General features: G+C 42.1%; 1 pseudogene; it reads right to left on the bottom strand.

The window, feature by feature from the left end:
* Window positions 1–8355: 8355 nt before the first annotated feature.
* Window positions 8356–18707, bottom strand: LOC121676992 (annotated as a pseudogene).
* Between the last annotated feature and the right edge of the window lie 5053 nt (window positions 18708–23760).

Below are 23760 nucleotides of genomic sequence, written 5' to 3'. Positions count from 1 at the left end.
AGCATGAAGTGGAGTGTGTCTCCATCAGAGCAAGAAAGATTTCATCCAGGAAATGCTCTAGAAGGCTGGAGCAGCCTGGGCTATGTCAAAAGGCTGGTGCAGCTTGGGCTAGGTCAAAAGATCCTGAGCTTGAACTACAGAAGTGTGAGCCAGGTAAAGTACAGAGGTTCGTGGAGTAGAACTCCCAGAGCTGATTGTCTGGTTAGATCTGTAGGTGAGAGACAGAGATAAAAATCCTTGGGATTAGGGGCTGGAGAGATGGCTCAGTGGTTTACAGTACTGCCTGTCCTTTCTTCCGGGGACCTGGATTTCATTTCCAGTATCACATGGTTGCTCAAAATTGTAACTAATCCCAGCTTCAGGGGATCTAACATCCTCTTCTGGCTTCCCTGGGCTCTAGGCATCCAAGCAGCACAAAGGTCTATATTCAGGCATAAAACCCACATGCATATGAGGGTTTTGTATATTTATATATTTGATATTTCTCCCTCAGTTCTCTTTATTCTGGAAAATGAGACAGAAAATTCTCTTTGAAACATAATGTTTCTACAGAGTAACATTTCATGACCAAGGGAGAAAACATTCCACCAATTCACTGTGATCTTTTTTTAGAAAATTAATTTTAATTGACAAATAAAAGGGGTATAGATTTATAGTAAAGATGGCATTTTGAGATATGTATACATCACGGAATGGCTAAATTTAGTATAATTACTGATACTTAATCAGTTTTCACCAGTGAGAACACTTAAAATGTACTCACTGCTGGGGTCTGGAGAGATGGCTCGGGGGTTAAAGCTCTTGACTGCTCTTCCAGAGGTTCTGAGTTCAATTTCCAGTAATCACATGGTGGTGGCGCATAACCGTCTGTAATGGGATCAGATTCCTTCTTCTGGTGTGTCTGAAGACAGAGCAGTCATATACATAAACATATGAATAAATACATTTTAGAAAAGAATATACTCAGTGTGGTTTCAAGAACCAGCACATTCTCTAACTGCAGTCACCATACTGGACTCGTTCTTTTTAGAGAACTGTATTTTGTACTCTTTAACCAACATCTCCCCAACCTCCAGCCCCCAGATACCACCATTTTACGACCTAGTTCTATGAGTTTGGACTTTTTCAGATTCCACACATAGACAGAGGCTGTGCATTTTTCTGTGCAATAATATTTTCTAGGTTGAAAATGACTGGAAATCTCTTTCTCTTTTGAAGAAAGACTGGATTATACCCTCCCTAGTGTACATGTGTGTGTGTTGTGAGAGAGAGAGAGAGAGAGAGAGAGAGAGAGAGAGAGAGAGAGAGAGAGACTCTAGCTATTCTTCCACTGATAGACACCTGGGTGGACTCCCTGCCTTGTGAATGATTCTGTAAAAAACACAAGGAACAAGGAGTGGGCTTGGGGGAAGGCTGGAGAGCTGGCTCAGCAGCTAAGAGCACTTGTTCTTCTCTTAGAAGGTTGATTTCCAGCACTCTTATGGCGCTTCACAACCAGCCCTTCCTCTAATTCTACATGACTGGATTCCCTCTTCTGATCTTCTTGGGCACCAAGAACTCAATGATGCATATATTTACGCATGCAGGTAAAACACGCATTGAGCCCAGTGGTGGTGGCGCACACCTTTAATCCCAGCACTCGGGAGGCAGAGGCAGGCAGATCTCTATGAGTTCGAGGCCAGCCTGGGCTACAGAGCAAGTTTCAGGGCAGACAGCAAAGCTACAAAGAGAAATCCTGTCTCAAAAAAAAAAAACCCAAACAACAACCAACCAAACAAACAAAACAAAAAAGCCCCATACATTTAATAAATCTAATAGAAATGTAAAAAGCACCAGAACCAGGAGGAAATGGTATCTTTTAGTGCACTGACCTCATTCCTTTTGATTATTAGCTCTAGCAATCTGATGGTTGGATCATATTCTATTTTTGATTTTTGAGGAACCTCCATCATGACTGCATTGCACTGTGAATATTTAAAAAAACTGCACAGTATCATGGTTATTTTTATTATCATAACAAGAAACTCACGCTGCTTTTAAAAATGAAGTAATATAATTATTTTGGAAATGAATATCCCAGGCAATGCATTTTACATCAAAAGAGAAGGAGCTACCTCAGATGAACTCTGGTTAGAAGAAATAGCGACAAGCCCCAGTCCCTAGCGGCATGGAAACATTTGCCCCTTCTATGCACGAATTTACAAAAGGCCATCTGCCTTTCTGATGTGCAGTGTTCCTGCAATAATTGGTAACAGCAGTGTCTGGATAGAAGGTTCAGCAAGGGTGGCATTCGAGGGACATTTGTAGGCTTCACAGAAGGATGGAAGCTGATGTTTTTAGCCATAACAATAAACTTCCAGTTTATAAGGTATTTTAAATTTGAAGTTTTGACCAAGGGTTGTCATATTCATTATTATTTCACAGACATTCACAGCTACTTTGGGACAGGCACCAGACACCATGACATGGTGATTATGGGCATATGTCATTGACCCTGACACACGCATGCGCGCGCACACACACACACACACACACACACACACACACACACACACACGTTCAGTCCTGCCTCCCTGATGAAGCAGCAACCATGAGATTTCTAATGATCCTATCAGCACTGAGTCTGGATGAAGGAGGTCTTCGAGTACCATGGGTTGTAAGGGACACTCTGATTCTGTAGGCTAAATTGTGAGCTCAATTCTCCTCTTCCCTTTGAACCTGGGAGAGGTTGCTACAGCATTGTGACTGAATGTTTTGGTTGAGTGTGGTCCTCCAGCCAGTAGCTTTATCAATCCGAGGATTATTTTTCTTCCTAGCACTAAATATTGGGAAACAGCTCAGTCATAGGGACTGGATTTTTAGCAGGAGGACATTATTGTTGAAGAAGGTGAAGTAAATTTTATCAATACGTCCTTCCTGTTTACATTATAATCACTGTGACAATTATACTGTGATTCAACTGTTACCATCTAAACTTAAAAGCCAGTGAGTGGGTCTAGAATGCAAGCAAAATGAGCTGTAGGCTGAGTGTGTCAGAGAAGAAAAGGGATTTACACACGTGGCAGTTTTAGGCTATGGTGTGAATGTGGTATGGATCGCCTAGAAATTGCATTTTGGGAGCTCTATTTTGATTTTCTAATCTTGCTGATTAGCAGTATGTAATAGCTACTCCAGGTCCTGGGCAGCAGTAGCCCAGCAGGCTCCCAGAGACACATGATCACAGGGTCAAACAACTAGTACTCTACTTCGCACTGGTGATGGGGAATCTCTGTCAGCCAATGATCTTTAAGAAGTTGGACCAAGTTAGGGTGTGACCTTTTGCGTACCGGAGAAAACTGCCAGCCTGCCCAGGGTTCCCTCTCTCTGTAGTTCCCACTCTACACAGCCGAGTTTGGACTTCTTGTTCCTGTTGCATGAGTTTGCTTCTTATAATAAAGAAAAATATGATTGGTATATCTTGGAGTTAGTCTGGGATTCTTTGACCAGCATCCTTCAACAACTGGTGCCTGGATTGTGGGGCTTGGAGACAGGTATATCTTGTTGTTGGGACCTATATGGTTTTGACCAGCTGCTGCCAGGTCCCGCATGGATATTTGGGAACTGATTCTCCCTGTGTCAGGGTTCTGCAGCAGCCTCTGGCCTTGGTGGCATCTCAGAGCTGCTCTGGGTCTGGCTTCCCCGGCAGACCCGGGTGTATCTGTAGGTGTTGCTGCCTTGCTGTCTCTGCAGTACCTGCGCTGCTGCCACCCAGTCAGGGATCTCCCTGGAGTGCACAGTTTGTGGTTTGCACTGACAGAAGGCTCTGGGTTTTCTCTTTATCCTGGTCACCAACTCTCAAAATCACGGATTGCTTTAATAGCTGATCTTAATTTAATCATATTTTTCAGTATCTAATACACTTAAATCAATTTGAAAAGTCTACAGCTTGGATTTTCTGACCATGTGGCTACAACTGTGACACCTGCTAGCCCGTAATGGTTATTGTACCTACTCCAATTCAAAACACCTTACAACAGGTGAGATTTATAAGGTCAACATGACAGATAGTTTAACAATGCAAGAGTTCAACAGCTTTTTTACTTATACCATGGATGATACTACACAAGGCTTATGTGATTTCCCTCCTACATTCCTATATTTCATTCTAGGGATTAGCTTTGTCTTTCATATTTTCTCCTTAAAAAATGGGTTGATAACAGAGTCAAGAATGAGGCACTTTTAGAAATGATACAGTCTTTACAGACTGATAATGACAAGCAAAAAGAGAAAATCAGCACTCTGGAGAAGAATATGACCAATTTGATGAAAAAAAAACCCAGTCAATGACAAAGGGTGCTGATACTTTGTCTGAGAGATTTGTGATGTTGAATGTATTAATTGGAATCTGTTGAACAGTTATGATAGATTGACAGATAGAGTGTCTCTCCAGGAAGGTAATATGCACACCATAAAAATTACCACCAAAAATGAGAGTTATCTTTACTAAAGAGACTTCATATCTTGGAATCCTCAATGAGGGAATTAGAACAGAACCCCAGACAGGAGATCTAGACTTTACAAAAGACAGTGTCAAAAAGACTTGAAAAGATTGAGGAATTTATCAAAATGATGAGCAGGAACAAAAGGTACAAAGACAGAATTTAGCCTCATCTGGAATGGCTTACCCAGAGTTCTAACTGCCTATCCAGTGATCTCCTCAGAAAGCCCATCGGGCACCAAGTACCCTAAGGTAGTCAAAGAATATACATGGGAACCTATATGTATGACTGATCTAAAATAAATTAAACAAGCAATAGTTTCTTACGGCCTACATCACCCTTTGTTAGGGAAATGGTCAAAACATTGGTTTCAAGCAATAAGGCTGCCCCGCAAGATCGCCTGCAATTAATCTCAGCAGTCCTAGAAGATGAACTGCAGCTTCTCTGGAAATGTTATTTGAGAGAAGAGGCAAAAAATTTAGAACAACAGGGAAAAGCAAAAGGACTTGAGATTTCCCAAGATCAAATTCTTGGTGAGGGACATTACTCTTATCCTCAGGATCAGGCTCTTTATGATGAACACACCTTGCCCCTATGTAGCATAGCAGCCTTAAATGCTTGGGACAGGATTTAGGAACTAAGAAAGAGAATTGAATCATATATTAGGGTGAAATAGGGTCAGAGAGAACCGTTTTTACAAAGATTAACTAAGGCTGTACAAATAGGAGTAACAGACATGGAAGCTAGATGTGTACTCATTGGATCTTTGGCTTTTGAAAATGCCTACTTAGAATGCAAAAAGATCATTGGGCCTTTAAAGGTCAGATCAGCAACAATAGATGAATGGATCTTGCATACAATGAATGTTGAGACACTTGACTATAGTACTGAAGCTTGGATAGCAGAAGCAATTTCCAATGGTATGAGGAGACACCAAAATGCCAATGTTTTAATTGTGGTAGAACAGGACATCTGAGAAGGGATTGTAGACAAGAAATTCCTAGGGATAATATCTCCTCTGAGAATGGCATGAATAGGAGGACTTTGTGTGTATGTAGGAGGTGTGGCAAAGGCTGGCATTGGACCAATGACTGTAGGTCGACAAAAGACAGACAAGGCAACCTGATACCATTGGGAAACTCCTAGGGGGTCCTCTTGAAGGCCCCCATGTCAAACGTGGTACAAACTAAAAACTTATGTGAAAAAGGTACAAACTAAAAACTTATGTGAATTAATTATAAAAGGAAAATTGAAACTTCGTCAATTAGCAGGAATAGACCCAGCAGAGATTTTAGTGCCTTTTGCTACTGAAGAAATTAAAAAGTTATGGGAAGACAATGAACCATGGCAAAGAGCTTGTGCTAATCTTTTGGGAGAAATTAATAACAGTTATCCCAAAAGTGATAGACTACTTGGATTCTTCCCTGAATTGTACATCATGCACCAATAGCTGGAGCCCATACATTTTATACTGATGCAAATAAATCAGCAAAGGCAGGTTACAAATCAGAAGAATTAAGAAAGGTGGAACAAAGCCCTATAATTCTGTCTAGAAGGCAGAGTTATATGCTATTCTCATGGTACTAAGGAATTTTAAAGTACATCTCAATATTCACAATATGCAGAAAGTGTTATCTTGCATGTTGAAACTGCTGAATTTATATCAGATGATACAGAATTGATTTCATTATTCATTCAGGTCCAATACAAATATAATTTGAACTTGTATCGATATACAAGAAACTATACCAATGTAAATTGTCCATAAATAATAACTCACAAGTATTCACTTTATTACTGACTATTATTATTATTAGTGTGAATAACTTCACACTAAATTCCCTATTTTCCCATTCAATTTTCCCTCTTTCTTTTTTCAAGGAGATCTCTGGGTCTACATAATTTCCACCCCAACCCTCTACCCTATAGAAGTAATATTCAACCCCTAAATGGTATCCCCAACCCTGAAAACAAACTTTGTTAGAAGATGGGATGTCGTCTTCTAGAATTGCTTCCAGCTGTCATGGGGTGATGTTCTTTTTATGGGATCCTGTAAAAGTAAAGCAATGGTTAAGTTTCAAGATTACTGTCTAGTATAATTTCAAATTATTTCCGAGTAGTTGATAGAGTTTTTCTAAGGTTCTTATTTGGAGTTCTGGCCAGAATGTTATGAGACGGTGCACCATTTCCGCAGTTGGTACTTAAAAGCCAGTCTTATACTAGCATTCTCAGCATCATGATGCAGTCTCAACCAGGTAGAGCTGTTGCTGTGGGGCCCCATCTTTTTCCTGGAAATTTCAAAGATTACTGCAGGAAAAAGATTTGTAGGAAAATCCACTATTCATTGTGGAAAACTTAAACATTATTCACATAGACATATATTCAGTGAAAAGTATGATATAGACAAAATAGGCATAAATAAAATAAAATTTTTCAAACACTGCAGCTGCAGTTTTCCTGTCCATTTCCTAAGTACTGGGGTGAGACTGTTGTAGCTCATGTCCTTTTCATTAATTTGGGAAATAATCTTCATTTCCATATGAAATAGAGATAAATAGTAATAGTAGAGTATACTGATTTTTTTAATGCTCTAATTTGGAAAACTAAGAACTATCCTCAGACTTGCCCCTATTTTAGTTTTTGAAATGTTACTGGTCTATGAAACTACAAATATGCATTTATCTGTCTGTCCGTGAAGCTCCTGTTTGCATCCTTAGCATAAAACAGAACAAAATCAACTAAACAATTATAGTCATCTGGGAATGTGTGAAGTGTGGTATACTTAACAGGTAAACATAATGTTTTTGGTGGACAACTGCCAATTCAATTTTGTTGAGTTTTTTTGTAATTATATTGTGGTTTGCTGTTGTTGAGTTATAACTGTTCATTATATTATATATTTTAAATACCAGACTTATGCCAGATATATAATTTAAAATTTTCTCTCTCATTCCATATATTGTATTTTCATGTTTTCCCCCCTCAGAGATAATGTATTTATAAACACAGAAATGGTTGCAGCAATGCTAAGCAGATATATATATATATATATATATATATATATATATATATATATATGTAGATCGATCCATGTTAGGCATCTGACCATGGTACCTAGGGAGTTAAGTTCAGTTCTTGTATGTGACCTGACTTCTCCCTTCTCTGCAATACCCTGACTGGGGTTTTGCAGAGAACACAGCTCCCATAGCTCCTTAGACTGGTGTGGTGAGGCAAAGTATATAGGCCCTTGGTTGGCAGAGATGGAAGGAGGCTGCAAGGAAAACTCATAACCCACACTCTTATAACTACCCTTGGTCACCTGAAGAATCTCTGGCACTTGGCGACTATGTATTGGCTACTGTCCTCCTTACAATTAAAAAGGTACAATCACCACCCAATATGAAGTGAGACCATGTAAGGAAAAGAAAAGGGCTTATAGGGCTCAGGCCACATGCAAAGACTGTTTTCTTTTCAGGTAAGCGTAGAACAGAAGGTTGGTTGCATTTAGAGCTTCCTTCTCTGTTATCTGGGAGGACCAGCCGATAGCCTTCTATAGGCCCCAACTTTGAGGAGGAGGAGAAAGGTGAGCACCCACATTGGACAAGATGTGAAGCCAGAGCAGATCCTCTCTCAAGCACCAACCCCCAGTCTTAAAGCTCTACTTGGATGGGGCTGTTGGATAACACTCAGCTCAGGATCCCTTTGTCAGTCAGGAGCAGCAGAGATTAAGGATAGTTATCTTGCGAAGGAAGTCATGCCTGAGGACCAAGGAGTTAGAGACAGGACTTATGAAGGAAGAGAACTTACCCATCAAGAGGAGCTGACAAAGGAAGGACCAGAACTTCTCCCTCTTTCCAGGTGATGGCAGTATGGAGCTCTAAGAGCTGGCCAGGTGCTCCATCTGGATGGTGCTGGTGGTGACAGTGAGGTCTGCAGATGTCTTTATGATGCTCTGCCGTCTTATGGGGGTCAGGTCAAAGGAACACTGGGGTGGAGGGTTCGGGTTGCTGTTCCCACCCACCACCCGCCCTGGGGAGTTGCCCCAGGCGACTGGAAGTGTGGTGGTGGCTGTTGCTGCTGCTGCTGCCAGCGCTTGCTGTAATGCCTGGGAAGCCTGAGCTTGAGCTTGAGCCTGGGCCTGGGCCTGGGCCTGGGCCTGGGCCACTGCTCCTGCTGCCACCTCTGCTTTCACGTGTTGCTGAAGATCAGGAGGGTTACGTTTGCACCAGATGTTTCAGATGTGTATGCCCCACTACAGATTGTGCAGGTATACACCTTGGCGTGCGTCACCGTCTGTGCAGATAATTAAGCCTCTAGTGAGGCTGCTCAGTGACAATTGTGGCAGGAAGGGCAGGAGAGATTCACAGCGATTAGCAGAATTTAAAATGGTTCAATAGGTACTGTTACATGCAAATGTGAGCTCTAGACGGGATGAGGGACACTGGATGTAGCATTAAGGTGACTGTTGATTCTTCACAAGAGGATGTTTAAGACATGACTGATTCTGAGAGCTGTACCCAAGAACTTCATCAGAGAGTAGTAAGCAGAAGGAGGTTGTGTGGTTGGGATTAACAGCAGTCGAGGTGGCTGGGCATGGTGGTGAATGCCTTTATTCTCAGCCCTTAGGAGCCAAAGTCAGTCAGAGCTCTGAGTTTGAGGCCAGCCAGGGCTATATAAACAGTTGAAACCAGGAAAAACCCTAAACAAACAACAAAAAAAAAACCTAAAAACAATCTTAGGGCATTTTAGGGCAAGGAGGACCTTCAAAATGACAGCAGGTAAGACTATAACATCAGGAATCCAAAGTAAGAAGGCCCTTGATAAGCAGAGAAGAGCAGAGAAGAGACACACAGACCATTTTTGATGACAAACTAAGGGGTTTGTTTGGGAAAGAATGTGTGTGTGTGTGTGTGTGTGTGTGTGTGTGTGTGTGTAAATAATTAGTAAAGGCTTCCCCGAAGAAGAGGGGAGGCCAGATCAGTAGCAATTAGTGACTTCATTCCTGTTACATTTCCCTTGATGATGGGCAGAAGGAATCCCAAGTCTGCATGTATTGCAGTTGGCTGACATCACAGAGCTGTCAAGTATCAGAGCCGCCTACAGCTAAAGGTCAGGGTTGGTAGTGAAAATGGCCTGATTGTGAACATGTTCTTCTCTTCTCTCCCTCCTACCCACTTCTATTTTCTTTTTTCCCACAGTTTAAATGAGGTACAGTTATTATACCACAAAATCGCCTACTGCTTGTGCAGTTAGGTGATGTTTAGTAAGACCATAGAGCTGTGTGATCATCATCACATATGACTCTAGGTCTTTCCTGCCACTGCTGTCTTGTGCCCATTTTCCATCAATTCCATGTTCACCCTCATCTTCAATCACAGAACAGCATTCCTGCTTTACAGGCTTACTTTTCTATAGCTTTCTGCAGATGGTTCTCAAACATAGTGCTCCTGTACCCAGCTTCTCATCTTGCTCTGTGGTCAGGGTTGCTGTGTATACCAGCAGTTCCATCCTCTTCATTGCTGTATAGTATCTTGTCGTGAAGACAGGCTTGGTTCACCCGCTTCTACACCAGTGCTATGTAAGTGCTTATTTCACAACATCTGTAATCCTCTTTGCATTAGCTAGTAGTCCTGTGCTTAGCTGCAGGGGGTACAGCCCACCATGTCAGGGAGTTACAGTGCCAAGAGCTGAGTGTTGGCTGGCCACACTTCATCTACAGTTAGGAAGCAGACAGAGATGGATGCTGGTGCTCATGATGTATTCTTTTTATTTATTCTGGGATCCCAGCCTAGGGAGTGGTGCCACTTACATTTAGGGTTTGTTTTCCCACCTCAACTAACCTAATCTAAATCCCTCACAGACATACCCATAGATTTGTTTCCATGGTAACTCTAAATTCCATCAAGTTGACAAAATTAACCATCATACTTTTCAAAATAAAGTAAGAAATGAGTGTGGAATAATCTTTTTGTACACTGTGTGGATGTGCCCCTCTGGCTGATTTAATAAGAAGCTGAACAGCCAATAACTAGGCAGGATTTCTGGACAGAGAGGATGCCGGGAAGAAGACGGGCAGACTCCAGAGGATGCAAAGCAAGCAAGATGGACATAAGGCTTTTCATGGCAGTGATGCCTGTCTTCCCCTGGCAGTACCAATTTACTTCAGAAAGGAATGATGGACATCAAAGAGCCTCCTTAAGGGGTTTGCTTTCTTTGTGGCAAGAAACTGCCCTTGCCTTAATTGCTGACAAAATGCTATCCAAACTGTACTAGCAGGACACAAACCAAAATGACTCTGTACTTGGACAAGACAGGGTTAGGACAATTCTTCAAAATTCTTGCTTCACAGGAAAGTCTGTCAGATATTTTAGTCCTGTAGGCTGACGATGGGTGCCCAAGTGATACAGAAAACATTGGGTGTTTTCTTATTGTTTTTGGGTGACTATCCAGACAGCCAGATGTCTCTGTCATTTCTTATTTTTGAAAGTTGTTTGCTCTGCACTTCCTGTTTACTCAAGTAATATTTTATTCTTCTCAGGTCTCTGATGGAGATGAATATGAGATAGTTCCAGTTCCAGTTTTCTTTGTTACCAAATTCAGAAAAGAAGTTTACTAACGAGATGTAAAATATATAGGTTGAGAAACATGAAAGCTTAAGTTGTTTATCTAAGATGCTTTTAGTTCTAAAAAGATAGTTTTAGGATGATAATACAAGTTATAATAGAAAATAGTTTAGGTATAAAACTTTAAATTCATCAAGATAAGATAGATAATAGAGTATTTTTTTCTGAGTATGCCAAATACAAATGAAATGGACATTGTGAATATAATTCTTGCCTAATAATAGAAAAATGGGGAAATATGGAAAAATCTTTTTGTATACAGTGAAGATGTGTTATTCTGGTCGATTTAATAAAAAATCTGAGCAGCCAATAACTAGACAGGATTTCTGAGCAGAGAGGATGCTGGGGAAAAGAAGGGGAGGCGCCAGAGGATGCAAAACCAGCAGGACGGGCACTACGGAGATGATGGTAATAAAGCCACAAAGCAGAAAGGAAATTAATAAAAATGGGACAATTTACGTTAGAACAGCTGGCTAGAAACAAGCCCAAGCTAAGGCCTAGCTTTCCTAATAAATAAAAACCCTCCATGTCATTATTCGGATGTGGCTGGCAGGACAGAGAAAAGACTGACTGCAGAGATGCTTCAATTTTGAAATGTTTTTATAACTTAAGCTTCAGAAGACCTATAATTTCTACCTTCTATAAAAGCCGAGATGGTCTCACACATGGTATGAACAGCAGATCATAACCATTTGTGCAGACCCACACAGTTCCTGAATAAGGGTGTCATAAGCCCATTATTGGATCACTCTCCATTTATGCAGGAGTCTGAACCATAATGAGCTAAATCCTAAAAATCCTAACACTTCCTCTTGGAAACGAGGATTAGCTGGTGTTACCGGAAAGAAGCTACTTAAGACAGTAGGGATATGATTAAGATTCTTGACTGTGTTTCCCCATTTGCAGATTTTTATGCTGTCTCTGTTCATTCTCTCAAGCTGTAACTAGAAAAGGCATAATCCCCATCACAGTCAATGAAACAGACTTGTCTAGAGCTGAAATCTAGCAGAACTGAATTCAAGACCAAGGGCTCCAGCACATATTTTACTTAAAATCTCTCTTCCATTATCATTGTGCCTAGCAACCCCCTACTGACCCTAGTCCATGTGCTGCCCACTATGTGAGATGATATATAAGTGAAGTTTGTAGCAGCTTCATTCAAAGAGAACATGTCTGGATAGCTAGAAGAGACCTCCTGTGGCATTTGTGGTCTTCTCAGAAAAAAAAATCATGGGACATGCTATTCAAGAATGATTAAAAATGTTGAGCTGAGAATGTGTCTCAGTGATAGAGTGACTGATAAGCATGTGCAAATCCCTGCAATGGAGTCCCACTGGGAGAAAAGTTAAACATACCAAGATGGCCACAGCAGAGCCTTGAACCAAGTGCTGGGCCCTCTTGGACTGCATAGACTCCAAGCTTACAGAGCTGACTGGGTAAAACTGTCATACACCTACCTACCAGTAAGACAGCATCGGGCATCCTGGATGGAGAACAAGTAGTGGGTAGGTGACAGTCACAGTGATTCGAAGCTTGATCATGAAGAACTTATGCTCTGTGCTAATGTTTCGAATTCATTCCCAAGACGGAGAAAGCCATTGAATAATTTTAATGGAAAGAATTGCAACACTTTTACATTTTGGAAAAAACCGATCAGACATAAACTTCAAAGGTGGATTTTTTTTGAGTGATATTGGAAAAGAAATTGATAGTGAAGAATTATCAGGAATCCAGGTTAGAAAAGACACATGCCTCTGGTGGCAGGATTGAAAGGCAAAAGAGTGGGATATTCAACTCCGCGTTTCTGGATGTCCTGGCTCGCTGCACCAGTCTCTTAAAAGGATTCTAGTATTTTTCTTTGAGATAACTTTTTAAAATTCCATATTTATTTTTCATCTTTTTGCATATGTATGTATGTAGTGTGAAAGTGTGTTCTCATGTGTGGGTACACGTGTATGTGCAGGTGCATGTGATATGTGCATGGTGACCATGTTGATGTTGGTGTCTTCCTCCATTTCTCTCCATCTAATAGTTGAGACAGTCTGTTGCTGAACCTGGATCTCACCTAGTCCACTTAGTTCCTTGGAGTACCCCTGTTTCTGCTTCCAATTGCTGGGATTCCAGGCAGCTGCAACATCTACCTGGTTTTTTATGTGATTGCTGAGTATTCGAACTCTGAACTTCACATTTATGTAGCAAGTGTTTTATCCACTGACCCATGCCCCACACACTAGTCCATAAGAGAACATTCCCTTGACTTCTTTTGCTTTTTCCTTACCCCTTCCTCTTCCTCTTCTTCTTGAACTGACAATCTTCCTGCTTCAGCTTATTGTGTGCTGGAATTACAGGTATGTGCAGCCATGTCTGACTTGCTTCAGTAATTTATATCTCATAATTTAAGAGCCAGCATTACTTGGAATTGTGCAGTTGAATCCTGCCTGATGTGCTCTATCCCTGTGAGGGATAATGGCCTTGGTGCTTCACACCAGAGACTGAATAATCTGTCAGTCAACCCATCAGTGCTGGCTCAGCAGCTCTGGATGCTTGCACGAGCATTTATTAGTTCACAGGAGAAAATCCATCATGTGGTATTGACTACAATTAGAAATACCAGGAAGAAAAAAAAAAAACATTGCTCCAAATAAACCTTTTCATACTGCATTCAGTTTGGAAACATTGAGTTTTCAGAAAAAAAAAAAAACCAAACAAAAACAAGCAAACAAACATGTTTTCTAGGGAGGGAAAATTCTGTGCAGTGCAATACACTGCTTTCTAATTCTCATGGTTCAGCATTTCTCTTAGACATCACGCGGCCATGGCTTTAACTTTAGTTTTCCAGGTGAAGCTCCCAAGGAGGCAGTTCCGCCTTACTGGTTAGGCTAGCATGCCATTATATCACCCGGAGGCCTCCAATAGTGTGGCTTCTTGAATATTAGCTAACACAAGCAGCCTGCATATTGTGTGGGAATTATCACCCGGTTGCAATGGTTAGCTGTCATCTTTACAAACTAAAAACAAACGATTGCTTTAAGAGCACCCGTTTTCTTCACACACACACAGCCTAACAAAAGACTGGCGCGAAGCTGCTCTGAAGTGGAGACAATCCAGGGCTGCCAGGATCCCAGCGTGTAAGATAAGGAATTTGTAAGGAATTGGCAATATGGAATTCGCAATTATGCCGATGTCAAACCTGAATCCTGTGAGCCTGACAGAATGGGGACCCAGGGAGATTCCAGCAGGAAGATCATCTTCTGGCGAGGTCTTTCCTTTTTGTCCTGGGGAGGGTTGCTCTGTTTTGTAAGAGCTTTCTGTGGATCAGAAGAAGCCTGACCATTTGATTTACTTTGAATCTACCTATTTGATTGTTAATTTCATCTGAGAATAATTTCCCTTGTAAGCATCCAGATTAATGTTTGATGAAGGACCTGGACATATAATCACACAACACAGCAACAGGCACATTTTCTATATAAAATAGTGAGAGAAAACACTGCACATCATTGAATATTTTGATAGGTGTTGTTTCACTCACTTTAACCATGTTAATAATTTATTTTCATTCTCATTTTTTTCTATGTGTGTACATGTGTGTGACTATGGTATATGTGGTATGTGGTATATGGGGGTATCTACCTATATATGCACCTGTAAGGTTAGAGATGGAATCATGTGTCCTGTCAGTCTCTGCCTTAATCCTATGAGACATCATCTCCCACAAAGTCTAGATCCTGGCTGGGGACCAGCAAGGTCCAGACTCTTCATCCCTGTCCTCTGCCCCCTGCACCCAGCCCTTGGGTTTCAGATGTGTGGGATCATGCCAAGCTTTTTATGTAGGCATTATTACTAACTGAGCCATCTGTATAGTGCTTCCTTTTATTCTCTCTCTCTGTGTTGTATGTCTGTTGTGTCTATGAATGTGGTGCACACACATAAGTGTGTTAGTGCACACACCTATGTGCCTGCACAGGTAGGGATCAGAGTGTGGCAGAATGGCAAACAAATATCTTCCTTTATTGCTCCCAGGCTTTTTGTTTTTTGCTGAACTGGAAGCTTACAATTCCAGTAAGGTTGTCTGGCCATGAGCTCTGAGGATTCCTCCATCTCCATTCCCTAGTGGTGTGTAGCAATCATGCCTGGATTGGGTTACAGGCACATGTGGCCATGGCCAGATTTCATGTGAGTGCTATGAATTAGAATCCTCTTGCTTGCACAGTGAACACTTTTACCTACTGAGCCGTCTTCCCAGCACAGACTTTATGTTTTTAAAATGTAAATTAGATTATAGTGACACTTTCCTCTAAAGCATCCAGTGGATTTCTTTCATACTTTGAACAGATATTTAAACTCTTGCCGTGGTCTGTGTGCTTTGGAGTAGCTTCTGAACAGCCCCGGGCGAAAAATCCATGTGAGCAACTCGCTGCCCACTGCACTATGAAAGCAGTAAATGGCCCTGCAGTCACTAACATTTGTGTTTCACGCTACAGAGCTGTGAGAAAGCTGAGCCCAGTAACCAGAATCAGGGAGAAATACCCAAACCCAAGATTTGTTCCTAAGGATCCACTAGATTCCCAGTAAAGATGACTGTCTGGGACTGGAGGGATGGCTCAGTGGTTAAGAACATTTGCTGGGGAGGGGGAGGAGGAGGGGAGGAGATGAAAATTTTTAAATATAAAAAAATAAACCATGAGAAAGAAAAAAAAAAAGAACATTTGCTGTCCTTGTAGAGTAATTGATTTTGGTTCTCTGCTCCCACACAACAGCTCTCAACCAGCTGTAACTCCAGTTCCAAGGATTCTAACACCTTCTTCTGGCCTGTGAGGGCACCAGACACACATGTGGTGTGTACATATGTAGATACAGGCAAAACAACGATACACATAAAATAAAAGTAAAGAAATATTTCTCGTGGTTTTTGTTTGTTTGTTTTATTTTTTCTTTTGTTCTGTTTTGTTTTTGAAACAGGATCTTTCTACTTAGCTCTGGCTCTTCTAGAACTTGCTATGTAGACCAGGCTGGTCTGTACCTTAGAGATCTACCTGCCCTGCCTCCCAAGTGCTGGGACTAAAGGTGTGCACCACCACACCTGGCATAAAGGTAAACAAACCTAAAACAAAATGAAACAAAAAGAACTCACAAAAACTCAGAATAAAACAGCACCAAAATTTCTTTCAAATTCTAACTTGATTTGCCCATTGATAAATGGGGTGCAGGGAGAAGGTAGCAAGGACAGGGCTAACTCTCCCCGCTTTAACATTCTCAGAGTGAGTCCATAACCTTAATTGTTTCTTTGTATTCTAGACACCACAAAATCCCACTCATGAAGTTTAAACAGCTGACAGTTTTTACCCTTTAGAAGCCCAAATTTCAATCATGATGAGGAGAATTCCTTAAGAAAGGTCCAGGCCAGTCCCTGGAGTCAGATGCCTGAGATGTCACAGGCTGAATCAGGACAGTTGAGTGGGGTTTATTTCACTATGGCCTCTGTACCACCACTTACCAGCTTATCTGTATTGAATTACTTCCCGTTTGGGCTCCACCAACACAAACTACCCAAATCTCCTGCTGGGAGCTCAGGCTATCTTCCAACATTTCAACTACCTTTGTGACAGGTCACGCTTAGATAAGCCTTTCAAAAAGGAATCATCTAAACAGTTAAGCTCTGTGCTAACCAAAGCATCAACCTTCTGTATCTTTAATACGAGTTCACTGCCAGATAAATAAAAAACAGGTCCATACTGTTGAAAACCACCCTTGAAGCTAACTGAAACCTCCTCATGTTCACGTTCTAATGGATTTGTTTCTACATTCCCTTTAGTTATTGGAAAAGCTTCCTGGTAACCTTGCCACCCATGGCCACTCTGCAATGTGTGGAAGCTTTCTGCTTCCCTATTCGTGGGGATCGGGGTGGGTGTTATGGTTTCCATCACCCAGCACTTCCGCAAAATGTCTAGCCACCCCAGATGCTGGCACTTCTGGGTTCCAGGGTCTCGCTTGCTCCATCAAGCGCTCAGGTTCTTTACATAGCCACCCTCAGGCCCTGCATGTCCTACGTGTAGCATGGTCACATGTGCACAGGGGCTTACTTAGGTGCTAGGTAGCCTTTAAAAGCTAGACAAGCCCGCTCCTTGCTCTCTCTTTTCGTCCCTCTTCTAAAGAGGTAGCTATTACTTCCCTCTCTCCCTCAACCCCTCCCCCACCAGCTTCTTCTGGCCTGCGCATGTGCCTTTCTCTCTCTTAATAAACTCTTAAAGTGTATTTCATTGTGTGTTTCGGGATCCGTTCTCACTGGCGCCCAGTAATTCCAGTGGGTACTGTAGGAAAACGCTAGACAGAGGCCAGGGATGCCACTAAACACGCTATAATGCACAAGACACAGCAGAAACGGTCCTTCTGTGGATGCTAACCGTGTGTTGTTGTAGAGTATGAAGGGCCGGGGACCGGACTTGTAGCTCAGAAGTAGAGTTCTTTCCTAATGTGTGTGAGACCCTGATGGGGAGAACAGGAGATAAAAGTCGGACTCGTAGGGTAGGGTCTCTAAGGCGACGGAGACTTTCTGAGGAAGTCCTTGCTGGAGGTCAAGAATGCCATTAAAGAATTCTGGTTCCGGATTCCTTGTTATCGCTTACATTTGCTTAGAGGCTGTAGACGAGGGGGTGACAAAGAGGTGCACCTCCTGGTTGGGTCAACAGGACTGACCGGCTCTGCACCACGCCTTACCTCGGTTTCTGCCAATTAGTTCTTTAAAATGTCCCCAGACTAGTATCTCCGTGTTACCCTGTTTCTTGGGACCCTTTCCTGCTAAACAGGGTCTCTGTTCCTCTGGCTTCCTCTTAACTGCCACCTACGAATCTATGATAAGCTCTCTAAAATTAACCCTCTCTGTCTGTGCAGCTGAAAACTATTGCCTTCGGGTGACTTTGATGGTCATGGAGATTCTGGAACCCTAGCTTCCCAAGCTAAGCTCACCAAAAGCTGAGAAAGTCTCCATCCTTAAGGAAACTTAGGTAACAGTAAGTTCAATCACAAGTATAGCCAAGGAAGAAAGAATAGGAAGGGTCTAAATACCCTTGAGATGCCTCTTGTTTATAGTTTTCAAATCCAGCAGTTTATTGGCATTGAAGTAAACCTGGTGTTTATAAACTGGGGAAAGAAAATCCAAGCCCTCAACAGAAATGATGAAGATTGATCACCTACCATCCACACGGTCCTAGGCTTTGCTCTACATTCGTTGCATGCTGCGTGATCTATCTAGCTCAGCTCCCCCACCAAGGTGCTGCTTTGCCCCCACTATGTGAGATGCAACTGAAGTTCCCTGAGTCGTTAATAAATGGGCTGGCGGTCTCTCCCCCACACAGAAAGAATGGAGTCAGTTTCCAGATCCTGGCTTGATTCCAAAGTCCATATTCCTCCCAGCGTGGTGGCAATGTTCCTTCTCAGTAGGAAGGAAAACACAGAGGTAAAATTCTCAACTCTGTCGGCAGGGATTTTTTTTTATTCTCTTTAATCAGTTCCTTTCACCTGTGATTCTTACCCCACAGTGGTGGGCAGAGGCATCCTCTCCCTGACCTGTCTCCAGTCTGCAGCTGTTGGTCCCCTCCAGCTCCATCTGTCTCCAGTGTCCACTGCAGCCCTCCAGCTCCTGGGATAATTGTGCTGCAAGGGACCAGCCCACCCCGGGGCTAGGATCCTTCTACTCAGGGGACACTTTTCAATCCTCAGCAAAATGGGAGGGTGGCGGGTATTTTCATTTGCCTTTTTGAAAACGACCCTTTGACCAGGTAAACTTTTAAAGGACACACGGATTGCAAGGAGCAGAAAAAGCCTCAGAATCCCTATCTTGTTCCTCTTTTCCACATTTCACACTTGGTTCTTTATGGTCAAGCCCCCCTTCAGTGTTGCCAGCTAGCTTGCCTGTGAAGAATTCTGTGGCCCCTTTCCCAGAAAATGTCAGACTGCCATTGTGGTGTACATGGGTAAGAAAGTGACCTTTCCCAATTAGCTCAGTGTTTCCCAGTTATACAGTGTTGGGGTGGTGTTTAGCCAAGTCTCTCCCTGCCCCTCTTCAGGTCATCTGTAGAGCTAGGTCCAAATGTGTATGAAACACTCGGCTCACCCTGAGCTGCCTTAAGGATGCACACATTTATCTGTCATAAAGTTTCTTCTGGCCTTCTCAGCACAGGCAGTCCTTGACTAACCCTTCCCTCAGACTAAACCACGGCTCCTCCCCTGAGGAAGTCGTTCAGCTAGGAGAGCTGTGGCCCCTGGGAACAGAAGCTCTTCTGAGCTGGGCTCTTGGCACAACAGTGATTGAAACAACATCCTCCCCTCACACCAAAGTGAATTCCAGTGAGGGTTGTGTGACGCAGTCAAGCATTCCTGATGAAACTATGGGTGAATAGTCACTGGCCTTCTACAGGATGGAAGACTTCATATGTTTTTAAAAAAAAGTCAAAATAGTCTCAAAGGAATATACTAATCCGTTTGAGAAGGAAGCATGGGAAAATAGCCTTCACCAAAGCTTGTAGATAAAATTAGAAGTCAACGATGGAAAAGAGACTAAAAGGGAATAAACGTGAATGTTTAGAAGTTCTAAGGCTTTCTAGAACACTGGCAGTACTGTTTCCTGATTCGAGTCTGGTCACAGGTTCTATAACACTGCTCGCTGAGCCATACACATGTCTTGTATTCACATATATTGATGCACGTCTCCTGTACGTAGAGAAAGAGTGACCACCTAAGCCACAGGCCCCACCTGTACCGATCGGAGGAAGAGGGAACCCCTGAGACATGGATGTACAAATAGTTAATAAAAAGTCAAAGGTGGGGGCTGAAATGATGCTTAGTGGAAGATGATGTGTTGAATTCAGGAGGCCCTGGGTTCAAAACCCAGTCTCCAAAGAACAAAAGTGAGTCAAAGGCAAACAGGTAAAAATATGCTATCAGTATGACAGATGCATGTGAACTTGTAATAAAAATAATTCAAAGACAATCGACTGGGTAACACAAGCATGATAATAATGTTTTCTTTCCCTCATCATTTTCCTCCCTTGTGCCCTTCTTTCCTTGCTTCTGTTGTTGCTGACAGGGTCTCTCTGAGTGCTGGAATTATAGAAGGACCAGCTTAAACACAAATATTTTTAATAATAAAAAAATTCATCATATAAAAAACCTCAACAACATAGAACAACAAGACAAAAATGAAGCTTGACTTGATGGTTTCTTGATTTAGTTTTTCTCTTCAAGAAGAAATTAGCCGGGCAGTGGTGGTGCATGCCTTTAATCCCAGCACTCGGAAAGTAGAGGCAGGTGAATCTCTGTGAGTTGAGGCCCAGCCTGGTCTACAGAGTTAGTTCCAGGACAGGCTCCAAAACTACAGAGAAACCCTATCTCGAAAAACCAAGAAAGAAAGAAAGAAAGAAAGAAACTATTATGAATAGTCCCTTCGTGATTCTTGAAAATTCTACCTATAAGTAAAATTACATTATGGCAATGACCTACTATTATTATTCTCCAATCAAACATCTATTTGTAAGCATACGCATATACATAAACCAGAAAGACTGGCTGCTTTATAGAGTTTAAATGGACAAAGTCCCCTGCAAATCTTTTGTTAGCACATGAAAATATGAAAATGCACCTCATTCTTCTAATAACTTCACATCATTCCATCTTGCCATGATTTAGGAAACTTTCCCTGTTTGTGAATGGTTGGGCTGCCTCATCCCTTCCTTGTAAAGAACATTACAATTTAAACTTTACATGTATGTTTGGATATTCATTTAAACAAATGTCAGAAGAATCTGTAGAAATTTAATTATGAGTCAAAAGGACACACATACACACACAAACACGGTATTGTGGGTGTGTCCTCCCTCACTCCCTCCCTCCCTCCCTCCCTCCCTCCCTCCCTCCCTCCCTCCCTCCCTCTCTCCCTCCCTCCCATCCTTCCTTTTGTCAAACATGACAAAATAAAATACAGTTAAGATAAAGCAAAAACTAGCTGGCGGTGGTGGCACACACCTTTAATCCCAGCACTTGGGAGGCAGAGGCAGGCAGATTTCAAGACCAGCCTGGTCTACAAAGAGAGTTTCAGGACAGCTAGGACTGTTACACAGAGAAACCCTGTCTTGAAAAACCAAAAAAAAGGGGGGGGGGAGTTACTGTCTTTTCATTGGAGAATTTATACTATTGATATTGAGAGATCAATGACCAATGATTGTTGATTCTTGTTATTTTGTTGTTGGTGGTGGTAGTGGAGGTGTGTGAGTGTTTGCGTTTCCCTTCTTTTGATTTTGCTGATCAGGATTATTTATTCCCTGTATTTTCATGGTTGTAATTAACCTTAGGTAAGAGTTTTCCTTCTAGCACTTTCTGTAGGACTGGATTTATAGGTAGATATTGATTTAATTAGGCTTTATTATGGAATATCTTACTTTCTCTGTGTCTGCTGATTGAGAAGTTTGCTGAGTATAACAGTCTGAGCTGGCACCTGTGGTCTCTTAGAGTCTGTAGCACATCTGCCTAGGCCTTTCTGGCTTTTAGAGTCCACTGAAAAGTCAGATGGAATTCTAATAGGTCTATCTTTCTTTGTTACTTGCTCTTTCATCCTTGCAGCCTTTAGTAGTCTTTCTTAGTTCTGTATGTTTCGTGTCTTGATCATTACATGCCGAAGAGCTTTATTTACTGGTCTAATCTATTTGGTGTTCTGTGTGCTTCTTGTACCTTGGTAGGCATCTCCTTCCTTAGGTTAGGAAAACTTCTATAACTTTTATGAAGATATTTTCTGGGCCTTTGATCTGGGTTTCTTCTTCTTCCTCATCTATTCCTATTATTCTTAGTCTTGTTCTTTTCATAGTATCCCATATTTCCTAAATGCTTTGTGTCAGGGTCTTTTTCAATTTTACATTTTCTTTGACCAAGATATCAATTTTTCTTTCATACCTTTGGCACCTGAGATTCTTTCTCCCATCTCTTGTATTCTGTTGCGGAAGCTTGCCTCTGTGTTTCCTGTTCAAATTCCTAAAATTTTCATTTCTACTGTTCCCTCAGTTTGTGTTTTCTTTATTGATTCTATTTCCATTTTCAGGTCTTGAACAGTTTTGTTTCCTTCCACTGTTTGTGTTTTCTTGAGTTTCTTTAAGGGATTTCTGTATTTTTTTTCTTTAAGCACTTTTTTTCATCTTCATATAATTGGTTTTAAGGCCTTTTTCTTTTGCTTCAGCTATATTGGAATATTCAGGGCCTGCTGTGGTAGGGTAGCTAGGCTCTAGTGGAGATATATTGCCATGACTGTCCTTGGTTGTGTTTTTATGCTGGCATCTGGGCATCTGGGACTGGAGAGACTATAGGTATGGCTGATTTCTTGGTTTGTCTTTGTTGGTGAGTGTTTTGTTCCTTGGTTTCTGTTTCCTCTCTAGAGTTTAGGAGAGAATGATGCCTGTATGTTGCCTGCTTTCCTGGCCTACTCAGCTGGTGTGTTCACAGATAATGCCTGCTGTGTTTGGAGGATGGGATACTGGGATGAGCTGGGGAAAGGAGCGCTGGAAGAAGGAGAAGGTCTTTGTGATCAATTGGGGATGAGGTCAGAGAGGAAAAGTGAGACCACTCTAGCTTTTCTGATAAAGAACTGGAGATGAGACTGTTGGAATTGGAACTGGAGGAGCAAAAAGAGAAGTGTGAATCTGTTTTGGGCCTACTTGTTGCTGGGGAGGGGATTGAGACAAAGAATGAGTCGGGGATGGGCAGCTAGAAGGGGAAGATCTTGTCCATAGGACATGGTGTCTATTCACAGCTTGGCCTTGGCTCCAGGAGAGGAATAACCATCCTGCTCCTTCTTGACCCTCAGCAGCTGTGATTCTATCTGTGAAGAGATTTCTGGCTTTTAATAGTTGTTACAAGGTGGAGGGGCACTCACCCGCCTCTCCCCTGGTACTTAGCTGCCTGCCTTTGAGTTTTCCTGGCCTCTCTGGGAAATTCCCCTAGCTGAGAAATGAAGCTATGAGCCTTCCACCCAGTTCTCCAGCCCACTGCCTGAGTGCTGTGCACCTTGGTCCCTGGCTCAGGACCCTCTTCCCTTCTCTCTGCCTGAACCTCCCCCACACCAGCTTGTTCTAGCCTGCCTCTCTCAGAAGCATCGCCCCGTACTGTCCTGGATTCCTTCAACCCTGCTAAGGATTCTCTTATTTCTTCCCTTAACCTTCAGGAGAGACGGGGAGAAAGTAGAAGAGAGCTGACCTGAATTAAGTACTGATGTTTGCCTGGATGCGCGCTGACTTCATGGCCCCAAACCTTGAGAAAGGGTTATGGTTACCTCATTTTACAGATAGAAGAACGAAAGATCTGAGTGTTTGTTAAAGGATCTGACTCTACTGCCTTCTTAGAAAGGATTAAACTGCAGCCACATGGGACTCCAAAGTGTTTCCTCCATTTCCTGGGTAAAGAAGCTTCATCTTCCTTAGGCTGGATCACATTTCTGTTACAGCTCCTACACCCCGGTGAGTATTCTTGTTTGCTTTTATTTTTGAAACTGTATCAGACTGTAAAGCTTAATTTTGTGACACCAATTAAAACCATTTTCATGAGAACTGGATCAGACCAAAGGAACTGTTCCTCCAGTCTAAACTTTCTGCCATTGCTGCCAACTAATAAAGTAATATTTT

The sequence above is a fragment of the Arvicola amphibius genome, chromosome 14 (genome assembly GCF_903992535.2).
Source record: "Arvicola amphibius chromosome 14, mArvAmp1.2, whole genome shotgun sequence".
Taxonomy (NCBI): domain Eukaryota; kingdom Metazoa; phylum Chordata; class Mammalia; order Rodentia; family Cricetidae; genus Arvicola; species Arvicola amphibius.
Note: the sequence above shows the minus strand (reverse complement) of the source record. Positions and strands in the feature narration are given on the sequence as shown.